Raw genomic sequence first — 20,688 nt, 5'->3', positions numbered from 1 at the left:
TCTAAGCCGCTCTCATGGCATATGCAAATTATTGCAGTTGAGCGCATGCCAATTTTTAATTGTCACACGATTTGTTGTGACTGTGACTGTAATTGATATATGGACACTTTAAAGCACACACGAATACTCACACACATGGCCAAATTTATAGACACACGTGTTTCGATTTCTTACGCACTTCAGAAAAACAAAATTCAACCCACACATAACTCAGAAGGCATCAAATTCACATGAAAATCTCATAAATTGCTGTACACACGGCGATTAATTACAAAAATATCTTAAAAGACAGCCACGCCCTCGGCAAATATGATATGAAATTCAATACAGGATTTGGCAATGCAGCTGAAAATTGCAATAGACATAAGAGTAGATATATACATATACATAGTACATATATTAGCTGGTGGAGAATAGCACAAATAAACAAAAACAACTCAAACTCTAAAACTAAAACTCAAAAAAGGTGTCGAGCTACGCTTCGGGGCTTGGCGCATTGATTAAATCATTTTCAATTTAGTCGCCAAAAGCAAAGAAAACGCCGCCGCGAAAATTTTTTCACTGAAAATCCACGTCGTCAATAATTTTTAAAAAGTGTTTTTAATTTTATTTTTTGATTTTATATACTCTGCTTATACAAAACAAACAGGTATTATTTGCTTGAATTTGCCTAATGAAAGTGAATATTTAAGATTTTATACACATACATTTAAAGCTAAGTGTGTTTCAAATTAGTTGACCGTGCAAACAAATCAAAATAAGTAGTATATATATATATTAAAGTTTGAGAGCTACGGACAATTAATTAATGTAGATCGAGTCAAAATACTTGCCCATTAATTGAAATTTTTAATTAAAAGTCACTTTACAATATTCTTAAATAATTTAAACGTAAATATTGTTATTCAATTTAATGTTTATTATCTAAAGTTTATTTATTTTCTTTATATCCTTATAAATAAAACTGTCTATCCTGACTGGCTGGTTGACTAATTGGTGATCCGCCCAGAGCCCAGCTGTTAGAGCGGAAATTTTTCGGGGATTTTGGATAATTCGGGTGGAACATGCAAGGTAAAACCGAGAGAAAATGTTTGTATAATAGTTTTTTGTTTACCGTCCGTTTCAAAATCATTTTCAAAGATCTGTTCGAGAATTTATGTGATATGTTTATCGCAAAGTTGGCCGATCTTTTATTGCAAATGCAGGTCAATAGTTCAAAGAATGAACGTTTCGAGCCGAACCGTTGATTCGAACATTTGCACCTTTTTCGATTAACTTTAATCATTTTTTCAAATGGAAGTGGTATTAAATAGTACATGTAGACTTAAGGGGCAGTGGGACGGGCAAGGCCGGAGAATAAGCTCTAGTATATCATTATTGAAAACAATTGGAAAAAATGTGCAGAGTATCTCACAGCTGGTCAGCTCTGATTGAAGTATTTTCACTTGTTTTTTTCGTTTTAATTTCAAGTGCAGCTCACCAAATAAAAAACTGGTATTTCAACACAAAATGCAACTTTGATTTTGTTGCTGTTGCTGTTTGCTTTGTTTGTTGTTGCATTTATGCTGCTTTATGCTGACCTTCATTTATTGTGGGATATTTTTGTTTCGCTCGACTTTATTAATGACAGTCGTTGCATAATTTATTTAATTTTAGTTTCAATTTTTTCTTATTATTATTTTGGCGCGCTGAGCAAAGTTTTCGGAGTGAAATAATTAAATTTGATTTTCTGTTTTGGGTGCAACGATTTTATGGTAAATAATTGAGTGGAAAAACAAATTAATACAATTATTTATATATTCTTATTTCAAGTTACTAAGGTTTTATCATGAGAATTAATTCATTGAATTGTTTGAGCTGAGTTCCGTAAATATTTGCACGCTGATAGATTAGATTTGATTGATTCAGATTTGTTTATCATATTTATTTATATCAAAACTTTTATGAAAACATTCAGAGAACTTTTGACCATTTCATTCAAGTGGCAAATGCCACATCAAAGTTCACACCTTGCAGCTATTTAGGGGCGAAAAAAATGATTTTCTTGATTCGATGGCCACTTTTAGACGCTTTGATCTTGTTGAACTGAACTGTTCCTGGTTACGACTCTCTGTTCTTTTGTAGTTGTTAACAATTATTGTTGCTATTATCGTTGTTGTTGTTTTTTTTTTTTTTTTTTGGGTTAACATCGCATCGATTTCGTGTTCCGCCCGAGGCAATCGCATTATTGCTGATTATTCAACTGTTTATTTTATGACTTTCTCATTACATTCATCGAGTTTGATGCGCAGCTCATCTGCGGCCAGATCTCTTAAATTGGCAACGTCATCGCCCACAACACATACACATACACACACACACACACGCACACTCATCATAATCGGGCTATTAGCGCAGCCTTCTTATTTACATTTCATGCTACTCAATTTTATTGGCAGTTTGGGTCAATTGTCTGGCATATAAAATGTGTCTAAAATGCTTTGGTTCTTTCGCGTTTCGAGTGTTTTTGGCGAATCTCTGGATATATAATCCATAATTGTGAAATGTTATTGCAAATTAAAAGCGCTGTTTGAGTTGTTCATCATTCGGATCAATTATATAGTTGGGCGTGCACATAAACAAGATTAACTTGTTGTACGTTGAGAGTTACGTTATACTTGTTTCGTTACACGTTATACTCGTTACGTTATACGCTATACTTGTTACGATATACGTAATACTTGTTTCGTTATACGTTATACTTCTAAAGTTGTGCATTATACTTGCCACGTTACACGTTATACTTGTTACGTTATACGTAATACTTGTAACGTTATGTGTTATACTTGTTACGATACATGTAATAATTATAACGTAATATGATCTAATCGTAGCGTTATACGAAATGCTTGTTACGTTATCCGTTATAATTGTTACGTTATACGCTAGACTTGTTAGGTTAAGCACCACGTATTTACGTGTTACGTATTAGCGTATATAACTAAAGTTATACGTTTTAAATTTTACGTTATGCTTGTTGTGTTATATGTTATATTTCTTACGTTATACGAAAAACTTGTTACGTAACACACTTTAAGCTTGCTATTTACAAGTTATACTTATTGCGTTATGCGTAATGCTTGGTACGTTATAAATAATTTGTTATATATATAAAAACTTAGAAATGACATATTTGATAAGTGTTTATATATCAGAGCCAAGAGTCATTTTTATTCACAGTTCCAGTTTAGGTCTTGACTTTCTGTTATTATATTATAATATACTATGCAATAACTAAGTACTTTCGTAACCTGGGAACAGCAAGAATTAGTTAGTGCATACAATTTGGTATGTAATAATTATTGCATATCATGAGCTCTTTTAAATATGATTTACAAATGTAGCTCCTTTTTATTCAAACCTGGCCAACATAACCAAAAAACTGAAAAAGCAGCAGAAATAAACATTGATTTAGAAACAATACCTTCTGATAATTAAAAACAAAAATGGTTTTCCATTGCTTAAAAAGGGAGTACTGATAAAAAAAATAAATTGGACCTTAAAGTTATTCTTTTTTATTTTTGAAGCAAACTGAAACCATTTTAATGTTCGAAAAAGCTTCTCTCCAGCTACTAGTAATACAATAACCAAGCAATACAATGCCACATTGGCGTGCAATGCAATTTAGCAGCAATTCTTGAGTTTCTCATAAATTTGACTATTTTAGAATACATATTTGAGCCCTTTTGTTGCAACCAGCAAATGGATTGAGCACTGCTTTATGTTTATTTTTTTGGCAACCAATTGCTATGCTTATTTTTTTTTTTTTTACTAGAAAAAAATCATTCGGTTTGTAGCTTCGATTGGCGTCTGTTGAAAATCAATGGAAAACTCAAAAGGAGCACAAAAGCTGCCAACTGACCTGAAAATGTGCGCAAAACTCGATTAAGCAAATTGTAATTGTGACAAAAGAGAGAAGAAAAAAAGCCAGCCAACGAGAAAAACTCTATAAAAGCAAAACGAATGATGCGCAGCACTAGCCAAAAATAATAGGCTATAGTTCAAGTCTGAGGTGGGTGTCACAGCTAGAGGTCAGGCGCGGCCACTGGACCAGAGCAGCTGCAACAATTGATTGCGTATACGACACGCTGACCACGGACCCTGGATACATAGATGACAATAGTTTGAGTCCAAGTTGAACGTTTTGTTTGCAACTTTTGAAATTTGTAGTTGTCGTTGTCCTTGTGTGTGTGAATTGTGCAGACATTTTTATGAGGCTGGGCAATTTGAGGCGCTAAGCGTCAAGCACAGGCAAACAGAACAGAACAGAACACAGGACATTTGTTTTCTCCCTCTCTATTTTATTGAGTTTTGGGTTATATTTTGTGGGGAGTAATTGCCAGATTTTCTGTTGCGGCCTGTCTGTGAAGTGTCTGTGTATAGCTATTAGTGAGAGTTACCCATTTGCCAGTGACAATTATAGCTGTCAGGATATGCTCAAAGGACTTATGGTATTATAAATAAAATTGAGTCTTAAATACCTTGAAGTCTCGCAACTGGAACAGTTTTAAGTAGCTATTGGGTTGATTCATTAATTATACTCTAGCGAGGAGCATTATAATTTTATCACAAAATGTGTAAGGCTCTGTGACGCCAGAAGAATTACATGCCAGTCGGGTCCCTCGACTTTTAGACTGTCCAGACAAACATTTTGCATAACTACTTCTCGGACAACTATTTTATTGGTATACAAATAGTTGTTATCGGAATCGGCCGGATCGGACTACAATATAATTTAGCTGCCATAGGAAATATCTGTAAAAATATTTAGTTTTTCAAAAATCAACATTTAAGAGCTTCATTATCCTCAATATCTGCAAAAGGCAAAAGTACACATAAACATTTTTTTTTGACAAAAGAGATTCTTTGTTAAAAAAAAAAAAAAAAAAAAACATCTACAAGTTGTTTAGTGTTTATAATCTTATCAAATTGCGCATGTTCTATATTCTAGCTCTGAACTATCTCTCTTTAATGAACATATGGAATTCTTACTCATAAATGCAATTCCAAGAATATTTTTATATATGTATATGACTTAAATTTTCTCCGCATCAGTCAACATTATCACACAGCTCGTATAGGAACAATCTCTAAAAATGTGAGACTTTGTATGCGAGCGTTAAAACCTATTTCGAAAAGCATGCAAGTATTTGCCAGCTAAGAAAACTTTTCTAAGCTGTTTTTCCAATCAATCAGACAGCGGAAATACACTTTAAACAAATGAAAAATAAATTCACCACGACAGACACCTTTAGCTCGCAAGCACAGTCGGGCACTAGACGAAGCAGAAAATTTTCCATTTGCGGCAAGTGTCGCAAATTGCATTTACTCAAAAGTTTTGCTTTCAACTTGAACGATTTTTCGTTGCCCCCGCCCCAGGCAGCCCATCACCCCACCATCCGACTACCCCTTCGCCCATACACCCTAATTATGCCAAAGTGGCAACATCATTAAAAACTTGTTCAGCTCTTCCTCTGCCGCTGATGCTGCGGCTGTGGCTGCGGCTGCTGATGCTTTGATTAAAGCCAAGGCAACACAAAAGATATATATGTGTATACAAACAAATATATTATATAGGCCTGTATATTTGTGAAATCGTGTCAATTGCGTTGCAATTTTGCCGAGCATTAAGTAAATGATTTCCGCAGCCGACGCAGACGATGCGACGCCCACATCACAGATATCGGGACGGGCCTATCGTCGGACCACATATCATATCAAAGAATTGTCGCCAGCCATTCAATAAATATGCAATTTTAATGAAAATGTTTATTTTTGCGCTACCAAAACCGAGCAATGCCGCAAGACTTGTTTGCATTTTTCGAAAAATACCCTTTTAAGCGATTGGATCCAGCAATTCGCTCATTCAGGCAGATGTTGCACGAACCGACAGCTCAAAGAGCCTATTAAATCAGGCGGATTATCACGGATTTTCAGCGAGATTAAGTTGTAATGCGTCGGATGACAAAAAGGAGCATTCAAGTTGTCTGACGTGCTTTATGCCAAAAAACTGATTTTAATAATTAGGGATCTACAACAGTTCCAGTTAGCAAAGTTGTCATCAAATAAACTTGGGATATTTTCAATTGTATTTTATATAGTCTTTGAAAATTGCTCTAATTAAATCGAACATCTAAAGAAAAATGCGTTTGCGAATATGTGTTAACTGATTTCTAGCTTTAAAAATGTTCAAAAATGTCGACGACTTTCTATAATACATAAACTGAAAAACTCCAAACTTTAGCAGGCCAGCCTTAATTCATGTTCATATGCCTCTCTTTAATATTACGAAGACTATCTAGAATAACTCGAGAACTAAGAGAGTATACATTGGCAAGTCACGCTTAATTTATATTCAAATGCAAGTTTAATATATTTTAAAGTTCCTTAGAATTATTTGAAGAGTTAAATCAAATTTTAGTAACTCGACAAGTACAAAAGCTTATTTTAAATACTTTTCAGAAAATTTGCAAAAATGTACTAATTTAAGTAAAGTTCCTCTTACTTAAGATTTCAATATTATTATTCACTTAATTAGGTTCTGATTGCCTATCACAGCTCTATAGTTACACTCAGTATACACTGCGAACCATTGACTGGAGAATTTTAATCATTTCTGCAGATAATTTCCAAATTATCTTGATAGTGCCTGTAAGAGCATTAAAAATTCGACTTTGAGGCACATAGTTAATGTTCATAATGAAAATTAGTTGATTGTGCGTAATATTTATAAACTGTCGTCATCGTTAGCCCCCCGCCTGCACTGCACTGACACCTCCATCTCGTCTAAAGCTCGTTAAACAATTCACATAGTCAACTCTGTGGTCCGGATCGCCTTGGAAATGCACTTAGGCTTAATTTTTCATTCTATACTCTTTTTACAATTGGCTGCAATTTTGCAGCTGCTCAGCATTTGCCAAAATTGATGACGCCCCAAAGCGAATCGAGCGACTGTTTTAAAAACAAAAAAAAAAGGTTTCTTGATGGATTACAAATTGAAGCAAAAAAAAAAAAACTTAAAATAAGCAGTCGATGTCTGTGCACGCTCTCAGGGTCTAAATTAAGAATGCACGAAAGGTGCCACCTCAGAGGGAAAAAACGAAAATAAAACAAGTTGGGGGAATTTCTCAGCTCGCAGCTCTCAGCGGGCCTAAATCAAAATCCAAACACGCGCCACTTAGTCAGTGGGTGGCTGGAGCTCGGAGCTCGGACCTTCAGCTTTCCGGACACTTGGAAACTTGTCAATCGTAATGGAATGCCTGAGATTTCGGAGTCTCTTTTTCTTTATATATTTGATATTTGATTTCTTCTTCTTTGTTTTTGGTTCCAACCAAAGTGTTATGAACATTTTGCTACCACATTCGCATACATAATTACTTGCTTTGACCATTGCAATCGGGGCGTGCTCCACGGTAGATCTTCACTTTTTTTTTTAGCCAATTGGCTACCAAGTCTCAACTTGGGTGCATTGACATTTTAAGCGGTTTTTTCTTTTGTTGGTCTCATTGTAAATTAAGTCTGGCTGCATTTAATCATACACAACAAGTTGAATGCTAGTTTATGTTGGTTTTACTTGTATTGTATGAGTTGTTTAAGGCTTACAATACATTTTGAGAGCATATTTTGCTCAAAAAGGGTCATAGCATATTTGTTCTTTTAACTTGATAAATATATATTAAAACATATTTAATATTTTATAAGATTAAATGTTTTCTAATATGTTTCGAAACCACGATTACTAAATAATGTCTATTTTATTTTATATTATAAATATATATAAAACTTATTATTATATTTATTATATAAAATTTATTATTATATTTATTATATTTTAAAGTTTAAATTTTATTTCGTATATAATTTAGTAGTTTTTAAATGTTTTTAAACATCGTGCTTAAATGGGCATAATATATATATTTTTAAAAATATATAATTGAGGTATTTTGTAGATGTTAATGTTTTACTTAATGGCACATTGTATCCATTTTATTTATTATATTATGAATTTATGCAAAATCTTATTTACATCGGACTACTATAGGAAAAAAACTATTTTGTTTATGCTCATCATATATATATGCAACATCTTATCAAGATCGAAGTACAATATCATGTAGCTGCCATTGGAACGATCGGTCGAAAATTAAGTTGATGTAGCGAAAACTCTTTTGTTTTACAAGATAAGTATCTTGGCCAAACTCGCCATTGATAAGTTTCACTATGTATCCTACATTTATTTAAAACCTTGTTTACATCGGACTACTATATCATATAGCTACCACAATTGTGTTGTATAAAAAACTTTTTGTTTTTCAAAATATCTGAACCATGCTCGGCATTAACTATTTTCCCTGCGCTTCTTAGATACGGGCAAAGCCCTATGAGCATTATGAAAAGGTTGGGCCTGAAAGGTTATTAAATCTCTGGCGTGCCGAATATATTATTTTATTTTTTATTATAAAATGATTTTTAATATATATTGATTATTATATATTATTTACTTAAATGGGCATAACATATATATTTTTTATTATATATAATAGTTTAATTTTTTAAATGTACTTATATGTTTTATTGAAACGCACATATTCATTTTATTAATTATTTAATTTTTAATTTTATTTTTATTTATTAGTTTGTTGCATTAATAGAGTAATTTTTTTAATGTAGTTATATATTTTATTTGAATGCAAATATTATTTTTATTTGTTATTATTTATTTTTATTGACATTTTTTATTATTTATAATAGAGTAATTTTTTATATGCACTTATTATTTTAAATTATTATTGTTTGTTATGTAATGCAATTTTATTTTTTAATTCAATGCACATATAATGGAGTTTTTTTTAAATATATTATATTTTTTACACAATACTTTTTTTAGCACTCTTTTTTTATATTGTAATTATTTAAAGTCTAATATATCAACCCGATTTCATACCCCTCGTCAGTTCCTCGGCATTAAGCCCCATTCAGCTAGCCTCTTAAGTTTTTAACATCGAAGAAACTTAATAAAGTTTCCGCAGTTCAGAAAAGGTTTATTTCTTGATGGCTTAGATGAAATAATATATTAAGAATAAGTGTTAGCTAACTAGGTTAAATTTTTGTCTTAAATGAGATATAAAAAGATGTAAATGAAATATATATTGTGCTGAGTTAATTCGCAGGGTATTTGAGCTTCATGTTGACGCAGCTAACTGTTCTTTATCTTCTGTGCTAATGTCAATTCTTTTGTCACAATATAACCCAATGTCAAATTTGTTATGCTGCTTGTCGCTCTGCTCGTTTTTTTTTTTTCCTTTAGCTATCAGTTAAAACATATGTACGCACGATTATTTGCTTTGCACTTGCAAAATTAATTGCTCGAAATTAAAAAACGATTTTTCGGTTGGGCCCACAATGAAAATATAAATAAATAATTGAATATAATTTAGTTAACACTTGATATAAATAAATCATGACGAAAAAGCAAATAAACAAATATGAATAGCCATATAAAAAACAATGCGCGTGCCATATATGTGTGTCAGTTGTGGACGTATTTATATGGCATATATATATATATAATTTATTTTTTATGGGCTATCACAAACACGATTCTGGGCATAAATCGTCACGAGTAATGCAAACAGAAATCGACGTCATCGATCAGCGCGCGCGCGATTTTTATTGAAAATTGAAAGTGTGTTTTAAAACACAAACAAACACAAACACACACACGTACACACATATATGACACAGGCAGATGAAAATCAAAACAACAACAAAAGTTGTTGATGCCGCCAAAAAGTAAACGACCTTTAACGCCAATAAAAACCGCAACAGCAGCAACAACAAACAGCAACATAAAGCAACAACAACAAGAGGAAAGCTGCATCAACTGTTGGCGACTCCTTGCAACAATTTGCACGCCTGGTTGTTGTTGCTGCTGTTGTTGTTGCTGCTGCTGCAGCTGCTGATCTGTTATAACTGAAACTCGGTCAAAAATGTAATTTATGCGTAACGAGAGCTCACGCGCCTACAAAACTTGCGGCACCTTTTCGCACAACAAACAAGCAACAACAAGAATAACACACACACACGCACACAATCACAATGGGCACTCACAACACTTGGCCAAGTTATCCGTTTGGCCAGATTTTAGTTTAGGCCAATTGGCTTTATATGCTTTTTAGCCAGTTATCCGTCAATATGAACCGCACGCGTCGAACGCACAAAGCGTACTGAAATCGCAACTGTTGTTTTTTTGCCGATTTCGAGGAGCCTCGCACAACGGCAACAACAACAGCAACAACAGCGGCAACAGTAGCAGCGGGCAGCAGCAACAACTGCGTTGGCAACATATTTCTATGTTGCCAGCAACATGAAATGTTGCTAGCAGCCATTTGTTAATTTTCTATTTCCTCCATATTCTTCTTTTTTTTTTAATTGAAACAATTGAAAATTTACATTTTTTATAAAAATTTAAAACCAAGTTCTCTCTATTTTTATATTCTTTGAGATATATATTATAATTAATAAGCAGATAAAGATCGAATTAAATATTATTTAAGATATATATTGCGTTACATAAATAATTTTATATTAATTGTTAATTGTTGTTTTTATTATTATTATTATAATTATTATTATTATTATTATTATTATTATTATTATTATTATTTTTTTTTTTTTTTTTTTTATTATTATTATTATTAATATTAATATACTAATAATTATTATAATTTTATTTAATATTTGTCTTTGGGAATATTTAATAATTAATATTATTTATATGCTTATTATTTACATTTATTTATAATTTTATTTTTTTATTTATAATTAGCTCAATAAATAATACCATTTATTATTTATTATTAATATTGTTGTGATTGTTTTTATTATGATAATTTTTATTATTATGAAATTTTATGTTAAGTGGATCGAGGTCCGTTTTTCTTTTATTAAACTAAACGGGTAAGAGCAATTTTATTTTGATATTATTATTTTGTTCTATGATTACTATCATTAACATTTTTATTTATAATTAATTTTATTATTATTATATATAGAAGAATATTTTTAAAATTTGTATAAATTTTACTATAGGGTTTATTTATTAATAATTTTGTTTATTTATACACGTTCGCCCGGGTTTTTATATGCTATATAATCTAAGAGATTTACCTATGTATAATGTCGAAATATTAGGAAATATTAGGCGGCACTTATTAAATTAAAGCAATTCGATCAGCTGTTTATTTAAAGAAGCGGTACTTTTCCCACTCACATGTTACCGACAACCGATGGAATACCAATATGTGAAATTTGAAAATGTGACATTTCTTAAGCCAGTGGAGAAAGGGTATAAAACAAAGAAAAATTTTGAAGAACGAAAATCTTTATCATAAAATAAACTTCATTTTGACCCAATTGTTATTATAGCATCTATATGAAATGGAAGACCGATACAGACAAGATATTATATATATTATTGGGATATGCGTTAGACATAAAGAATCTCGAGACTAAACTATTACGCAAAAAAAAAGTTATATAAGTACGATTTAAAAATATATTATAAATTCTAAATAAATTCAAAATAAATCAAATTTAATTTATTTACGAAATTACGAAAATACGACTAAAAAGTTAAGTTTCACATCGTTGCCACAACTAACAACATAAAGTTGAGCCTTTTGCTTGCCACATGTTGCAGCGTCTGCGCAGTTGGCAGTTTTTAAAGCCGGCACTTTTGGCCTGCAGCTCGTAAATGTTTTGAGGTCCTTTAACGAAGTGTGCTTAATGCAAGATTTACGCCTCCATTCATCGAGTGGTCCCGCAACACCTGTTGAGGCAGCTGCAACTTATGCCCCGCAAAGAGCTGCCGCCGCCGCCGCTCCCCTCTAACCGCTAAGCTTCTGTTGCGGCAACAATGAAAAGTTTTTATGACCCACCTCCAGCAAACCCCCAGTTTTCTCGGTCAGTTTTCTTTTAGCTATTTTCAAGCAGCTTAAACAACAAACAATTTGAACATTTGGGTGGGAATTCTTTTTTGTGTCCATTCATTAGGCCATTTCTCACGCCATCTATTTAATTCTATTTATTTAATTTTATTTTTACTTTCGTGTTCAACTTGTTGCCGGCCTCCATCTGAGAAATGTCGCATAATTGACAGCTGATAATTGAAATACATTATTTTGGGCGCTTCGTAATTGTTGTTGCTATGTGGAAATCTCAATAGAAATTTATGTCATAAAAATAATTTGGATTTTTTTACAAATTATAATAATAAATGGGCTACATTAATGTTAATTAGCTTATGATGTCAGTCCGTAATTTAAGCTATTATTTATGAATCTCATTTATTTATTAATGGTCGATGAACGAGCGTTTTTTTAATATAATCCTAATTCACTATTTTATTTGAGAAAATACATCAGATGTATAGAAACAAGTTAATACATGTATACTAAATACATGGAGCTTAATATAGATAGGTTAAAGAGATAGTGATGGAAAATCACCGACCTGGTCAGGGGAAATTTATAGGCTGTCTGGCAAGACAGAGCTGGGAATGGTTAGTGAGTTTCCGAAGATATCCTGAATGCAACGATTCTATTATGAGGTTGAAAGTTCGGTGCATTTATGCAAAATTAAAAAAAAAAAATTGTTTTTAATTTTTTAAGTCTTATTAATGTTTATACGAGCATAATATTATTTATATAGTAGCATAAAATTATGTGATGCCAGAAAAAAATGTGTATATTATTGATATTTATTTTTCATGACAAATTAATTTCTTTTATATTTAAAATAATATTTTATTATTTAAAATGTTCTTTTTAATTTCAATGAAGTCTGTACGACTTTCAGGTGGACAGTATCAAATATTTATTGATTACTGATTAAGTAAAGTGTATATTTTATAAATATATATCCTTGAATGTAATAAACTTTATTGATAGCTGCGTGTAATTTATTTATACTTTTATTATTTTATTATATAAATTTTTGCGTAATGAATGCATATCCAAATTTTTAAGGACAATTTTCCAACTCCTTAGAAATTAATTATTTATAATTGCTTTAATATAAAAAAGGCAAATAATTGTTAAGTAAAGTAGATATAGTTATGTTTGCTATTAAATGAGACTTTTTTCCTGTGCTAATTTTTTTCAACATATAGAAACCCTCTTTCTAAAATAGATGTTTTTTAAACTAGAAAAAAATCCAAAGTTAAATTTGTCAGACCAAAAATATTATCGTCACAGCTTTAATAGTTTTTCCGCCAGATCATTTTATAATCTTTGATTTAACAAATCAACTGCTGCATGTATTTCAAAAATGCCCGCTTCATAGAAAAATTTATAGATTAATTTTTTTTAGGTTTTCCATTTGCAATTTTCGCATTTCGCTGACGGCTCATAACTTGCCGGCAAAGCGTGCGGGGCTGTGGGAGTTTTTGTGGGTGGGTTGGGTAGTTGGATAGTTGGTTGTCCAAGGCTTTGGGCGACAAATGGGTGGAGCATTATGCATAAATTTCCGTTAATTAAAAGCGCTGCAAATTGCAAGTGTTGGGAAATTACTAGTGTGCCTAAGATGCACATAAAGAAAACACACGTAGTGGTTCGGTTAAATGTTTAATGGAAACTTCAAAGCATGAGTACAAAAATCTGAACAAGTACTCAATTACAGAATGAGTACTATGCTGATACAATGTTGCCAGATTATAAAGAAGCTTAACAGCTTATTGTCACTATTTTAACACTTCTTCTTAAGCTAATTATAATCAGTTGCAAAATAACAAATTTAATTCAATCCAAGTGTTTTTACAAAGCCTACGTGCTTTTGCTTACTTAAACATTTTGTTAGTATATCTGCAACATTATTATTTGTAGGTACGTATTCTAATGCAATATCATTACATTGTACCTTTTCACGTATAAAATGATACCTTATGTCTATGTGCTTAGTGCGCTTATGATGGACTGGATTTTGCGCAATATGTTGCGCGCTTAGGTTGTCGCCACATATAGTCAACGGCTCTGTATCCTTTGACCATCCCATCTCACTAAGTAGCCTGCGTAGATAAACTGCTTCTTTGGCAGCCATGGACAAAGAAATATATTCTGCTTCAGTGCTGCTCAATGCGACAACGCTTTGCTTTGATGAAGTCCAAGAGAACGCACTGCCTGCCAGGAAAAATGCGTAGCCACTATAGGATCTCCTGTCCAGCCGATCGTTGCCCCAATCTGCATCTGCATAGCCTTTTAGTGGTTTGCCATTTTTACGGTATACTAATTTCATATTCTTTGTACCCGCAAGATATCTTAGAATGTGCTTTGCTGCAGACTGGTGTTCTCCATGAGGATTAGCATTTCTTTGTGATAATTTGTTTACAGCATGCAAAATGTCTGGTCGGCTCAAAACTGCTAAGTATATAAGCGAACCAATTAATGACTGATATTGCGTTATATTTACCTTTACACAAGTATCGTCGTTGCAGTCCACTTGAAAACCTGGGTCAAGAGGTGTGCTTACTGGACGGCAATTGCTCATGCCATACTTGTCCAATAGGCCTTGAATGTGCGTCTTCTGGCACAGCGAAACGGAACCTCGATCGCCGTCGCGTTGGATTTCCATGCCTAGGAAATAGCTAATGGGGCCTCCATCGTGCATTTTAAAATTTGATGCAATCTTCTTCTTAATCACGGCTATGTCTTCTTCGCTGGGACACACTATGATTAAATCGTCGACGTAGACAGCGATGTAGCTGAATTGTTGTTGCTTTTGCTTGACGTATAAGCATGCTTCATTTTTGCATCTTTTAAAATCCATGCCTCTCAATACCTCATCGAGCGTATTGTTCCAAACTCGTCCGGATTGTTTAAGCCCGTAAAGTGCCTTTTCTAGTTTGAGGACTTTATTTGGATGCTGCTTGTCAATAAAATTCGGCGGCTGTTTCATGTACACAGTTTCATTAAGCTTACTATTTAAGTATGCGTTTGAAATGTCGACTTGATGCATATACAGCTCTTTTTCGGCAGCTATTGCGAATAACATGCGAATGGTTTCATATCGAATTACGGGAGAAAACGTTTCCCAGTAATTGACACCAAATTGTTGACCACAACCTTGTGCAACTAGTCGAGACTTAAATTTTTCAATATTACCATCTTTATCTCTCTTGATTCGGTAAACCCATTTTGAACCAATGGCCTTTTGTCCAGGAGGTAGCTCACACACTGACCATGTCTCATTTGCTTGTAAAGCGTCGTACTCTATTTGCATAGACTTTTCCCAATCCTGCGCATTTTGGCCATGTAATGCTTCTGCAACTGACTGCGGAGTTTCAATGTCTTCAATCTGATTAAGACTATTGATCAATTGGTACTGCTTTCTGGGCCTGCCTGGCTGACCTGTACGTATAATTTTTGGCCTGCCACGCCCATGTTTTACTACAGCTTCAACTTGTGGCAGCGCTACTTGGTCATTGTCGTCATCGTTGCCATCTTCTCCTGGATCGCTTGCGCTCACAAAATCCTCCTCTTCTTCTTCATTTGAGTCACTGTTGTACTCTTGCACCTCGGCAGGTTGCTCTGGGTGGTTTTTTGCAACCTCATGATTTGACTCAAACGGGATAATGTACGTCGTGAAGGTGTTTCTGTCTGAAATACTGCATGCATCAGTTGTTGCTATGTCAAACTCACCTTCAATGAATTTGACATCCCTTCTTTCAATAACTGTTCGCTTCTCGCGATCATATAGGCGATATGCCTTTGCTGTAAAGGAGTAACCAACAAAAATGTACTCCTTGCCCTTTGCTTGGAACTTGCTTTTTCTGACTTTGTCGAGTGCAAATGCCCGCGAGCCAAATACTCTCAAGTGCTGTACTGATGGCTTGCGATCCTTCCATACCTCAAATGGTGTGCTTCCATCTAATGCTTTTGTGGGACATCTGTTGCGCAAATAAACTGCTGTTGCAACAGCCTCTGCCCACAAAAATTCTTCAAGCTTTGAATGAATTAGAAGACTTTTTGCCATTTCAACGATGGTCCGATTAGCACGTTCGGCCACACCATTTTGCTGCGGAGTGTAAGGAACTGTTAATTGCCTCTTTATACCGCACTCGATCAAAAATTCAGTGAATTGCTTATTCACATACTCTGTTCCATTGTCGCTGCGCACAGCCTTTATTTTATTTCCTGTTTGGCATTCTACAAAAGTTTTAAACATTTTAAACTTTTCAAAAACTTGGCTTTTTGAGTGCATAAGGTAAACAAATATCTTGCGTGAGTAGTCATCAATAAAAGTTACGAAATATCGATTGCCTGCAAGCGACTTAACATTCATCGGACCACATACGTCTGTATGTACTAAGTCCAGTACTTGCTTTGAGACACGATTCGCTTTCTGTGGGAATGGCAATGCACAAATTTTTGCTTTATTACATGTATCGCAATTTATTTCTAATTGTACATTTTCAACTTTCATACCACGCACCAGTTGCTTATCATTAAGCAATTTCAAATCCTTAAAATTCAGGTGGCCAAATCTATTGTGCCATTTTATGGAAGATGAATCAGAACTATTTAGCATATGAACCTGATCAAGACTATGTTTGTAAACATACAAACCATTTTCGTGTCTTGCCCTTATTATCTCGTTGCCTTCTTTGTCTTTTATCAGCGCAATTTTCCCTTCAAATATGGTAGAATTCTCAAACTTTGCTGCAGCACTTACTGATAAAAAATTCATGCTTAAGTCAGGGACATATAAAACATTTTGCAGCTTTAATTTTATTCTATTGCAGTGCAACTCAACACTGCCACTGCCGGGTGAATCGATAAACTTATTTGCGGCCAACATTATCGACGTCTTTTTATCAGCATACGTAAGGAACATGCTGCGGTCGCAGCACATGTGCGATGTTGCACCACTGTCAACGCACCAAAAACTCTTTTGCTTCTCCTTGACACACGTGTGCATTAAGCATAGAGACTTTTCGTCCTTTTGGCTCTTTTTATCATCCTTCTTTTTATTTCGGCAATCGCTCGCTCGATGCCCTTCTTTTTCGCAATTAAAACATTTGCCTCGGAATGGCTGCTTACTGCTATTCTTTCTGCCTTTGCTTTCGACACTGTTGTTGTCCCGCGGTCCATTATGTTTGTGTGTATACACTGCTTCTGGTGTCCCTATGCCGTCTCTGCTAGCTCTTTCTTGCTTTCGCGTGGCCTCTTCTAACATTTTAACCTTGACGACTTCGAATTTGGGCAGCTCATCGCGTGTCTCAATCGCTATTACAAAATTTTCCCATGTGTCTGGTAGACTGCTCAAAAACATGATGACCTGCAACTCGTCATTGAGTTTGATGTCTAATTCTGCCAACTTTTCAATTGTCTCAACAAATGAATTGACATATGCGACTACATCGTCACCCTGCTGCATATTGAAACGTATTAATTTTTGATATAATTGGACCTTCCTAATCGGTCCAACTGAGACATGAATTTCCTTTAGTTTTTTCCATACAGCTGCAGATGTTGGGCATGACTTGATATGCATCAACTGTGTTGGCTTCAGATTTAAAATTATGTAAGCCATCGCTTTTTGGTCGACACTAACCCATTTTTCGATATCCTCACCATTTCCTTCTGGCTTAACATATTTTCCACACACAACATTCCATAGGTCCGCCACCACCAAGACACTTTTCATGGCCATATGCCATACGTCATAATTGTCCTCACCAAGTTTTTCTATTTGATGCGACATGTTCATTTTGACAATTTCACCACGTTATTCTTCGCACGAAATAAACTTTTTAAAAATTTAACAAAAGGAAGCTTTCAAAACCATAGACACTTTGTGTACTTATTTAACCGAAAACAACGAGACCTGGGCCCATAACCAATGTTGGGAAATTACTAGTGTGCCTAAGATGCACATAAAGAAAACACACGTAGTGGTTCGGTTAAATGTTTAATGGAAACTTCAAAGCATGAGTACAAAAATCTGAACAAGTACTCAATTACAGAATGAGTACTATGCTGATACAATGTTGCCAGATTATAAAGAAGCTTAACAGCTTATTGTCACTATTTTAACAGCAAGAGATAGCTGCGAACAGGGCGAACTGCAATGTGCACTGTGAATGTGTTGAACTTTAATGCGGACCCAATATAAAATATGCGTGTCGGTAATTTGAGGAATGCAGCGTGTGGCAAACTCGTAAATTTTCAGAAGCCTGCTATGCTGAGTAGTTTCCATTCACATAGTCCAACACTCACACACACACACACACACATACACACACACACGCTAAAGCAACAGGCACCCCATTGACCCACCCACAAAACGGAAACGGAACTTGCAGCAAATGGCGCGCGAGTCTGAGTCTGGCTAGCACATTAGAAAGAGAAAAGTGCAAGAGGGAGAGAGAGACAGAGAGTGAGAGAGAGAGTGAGAAAAAAGCAGCAGATGTATACCCGCTGGGCGTTCTCGTAACATGAGTTCTGACCAACGACAACAACTAAGAGGAGCACGAGTCCAAAGTACGCGACTGAGATATACCCTGTACGCAGCATCTAGCCGCCATCAAATTCATGATAGGGTTTTCAATGCACAAATATAACATTCAAATGTTTACCAAAAAGCTATATATATATAAAGTACAACTAGATGTAAAGTACTTATTTTAATGCCTTTCAAGAAACTGTAAGCCAGATCTTGATTTCGCTAGGTTGTAATCTAACAAGGCAAGCTCAGGCAATCGAGGCTCTAAAATCGACGCGTTCACATAAATAGTCAGATTCCACAATGCTTAAAATATGTTACATTTACAATTTATTACAATTACACTTACAAAAAATTGTACATTCGCAAAAACTGTAAAAAAGTTGACTGTGGAATAAGGTTATACGAAGCATGTATGACTAGATCGAGTCACGGAGATGCTTACAAACGCATTATATCCATTCGAATAATTTACAGGGAATAACTAGGACCTTTCATGTTGAGGAGTTTTACTTGGTTGACTTTTGCCGGCATTGGGACTTTGCATGGAGTGCAAAATATTTACACACACTAAATCAGTTTCGAGTGTGGTGTGGCTTGTGTGTTAAGGGCCAGGACCTATGCTATTGCCAACATGTAGCCTACATCTAGTACTTATTAGTAAAACACTTGAACAGAGTTCACCTAATGAGGCAGTAAAAGTTACTAAATTATCACACGAAACAGCTGTAAACCTTGTTTAAGCAAGTAAAAGTGTATTTTTAGTGTGCCGTAGGTTAAATACCCTTGTGTGTAGGGTATTTGTATGTCTATACAAAAGAACTTACATTTTAACATAGTAATTAAATCCACCTACCTTAAACAAACTTCAATGACCTTCAACTCCTTTTATCCAAGTGTGTAAAACAAATCACAGTTGTTTTTTTTTTTTACAGACGCAAAAGGATGGCCGAAAAGTCGCAGTAAATAACATGGGGGAAAAAGGCGTAAAAAATTCAAATGCATATGAAGCAGCTGCGACTATAGGGTTCAATTTCAGATAATAGCACATTGTTGTCCTTGCCGTATATTAGGAATACAGAAAAACTCGCTTCACAACAACAACAAATCACTTTCAACTATTTCCTTTCACGCTCGCGATCGTCGTACAAAACTGCAGCACGCCCAACCAATGCAACAACCGCATTACTACTAAATCTGAGGATGTGTAGCAAAATTATCCAACATAAGCATGAGAGCGCAAGCATACGCGCTCTCTTTCTAGGCCTCTTTTCCGTTATTTTTGCTAACTCACCACGCAGCGAATATCTGTTTAGCACTCTGCTTGCGAACTTAGTGGTGAGTAGATTGAAAATGCCGGCAAAACAAATCACCAGCACGTAATTATGTACTATGTATGTATGTAACTATGTATGTATGCAGATTAAAACAATAAGAGAGTAAACGAAATACGGGTAATGTTATTACAGATGCAAACAAAATATTTGAGAGAGCAGTAAAGTAATAGAGCTAAGAACATGAACAATGCGCATATTACTGCAAACATAATTGACAGATTCAAACTGAACTTATGCTAATTGATGCGAACTTGCACAGTGTGACTGAACTAACTTTTAGAAACTCACCTTTCAATGCACCGCCACATCAAGAAGTAAAGGAATTCATACTAAAAGTGCAGTTGGGTTCCATTGCGACCTTTTAAACCAATCAAGAAGCCGTACAGCAAACAAGTTCAACTCAACAGAGTTGGCCCTAAGCTGTACCAATTTCTTGCTCTCTCTAGCTCTCTTAACATTCAGCGCTCTCAATTGAGCAACTTAATTTATCGGCATGTGCATGAAACACATTAGCAAAAATTTTAGCCCTGTGTGCGAAATGGGAGAACTTCAGCGGAATTTTATGGTTGTATCTATGTATTTATGTATGTTTTTATGTTTTTTTGCATGTAAGTATAAATGTATGTATGTCTAATTATTTAGATACATACATATGTATTTAATGAGAGAGCGTACATGCATACATACATACATAGATATAAAGCAAGAAGAAAAAGCTCTATCAGCAAAATGAAAGAATCTCTAAAGAATCTAATTATTTAGATACATACATATGTATGTAATGAGAGAGCGTACATGCATACATACATAC

The 20,688-nt window shown here is 34.4% G+C and overlaps 1 protein-coding gene across 6 annotated transcripts in view; it reads right to left on the bottom strand.

The window, feature by feature from the left end:
- Window positions 1-19,716, bottom strand: part of rk (G-protein coupled receptor rickets) — a 48,702-nt gene extending 28,986 nt beyond the window's left edge. For 3 of the 6 annotated variants that reach the window (XM_015169771.3, XM_015169769.3, XM_070208822.1), the window contains exon 1: window positions 10,150-10,288. The gene's annotated coding sequence lies outside the window, so the exon portion shown is untranslated. Of the gene's footprint in view, window positions 1-10,149; window positions 10,377-19,396 lie in introns of those variants that run through there. The other 3 variants (XM_015169770.3, XM_070208823.1, XM_002057463.4) reach the window with 3 other exon arrangements.
- Window positions 19,717-20,688: the final 972 nt, after the last annotated feature.

The sequence above is a fragment of the Drosophila virilis genome, chromosome 4 (genome assembly GCF_030788295.1).
Source record: "Drosophila virilis strain 15010-1051.87 chromosome 4, Dvir_AGI_RSII-ME, whole genome shotgun sequence".
Classification (NCBI taxonomy): Eukaryota; Metazoa; Arthropoda; class Insecta; order Diptera; family Drosophilidae; genus Drosophila; species Drosophila virilis.
Note: the sequence above shows the minus strand (reverse complement) of the source record. Positions and strands in the feature narration are given on the sequence as shown.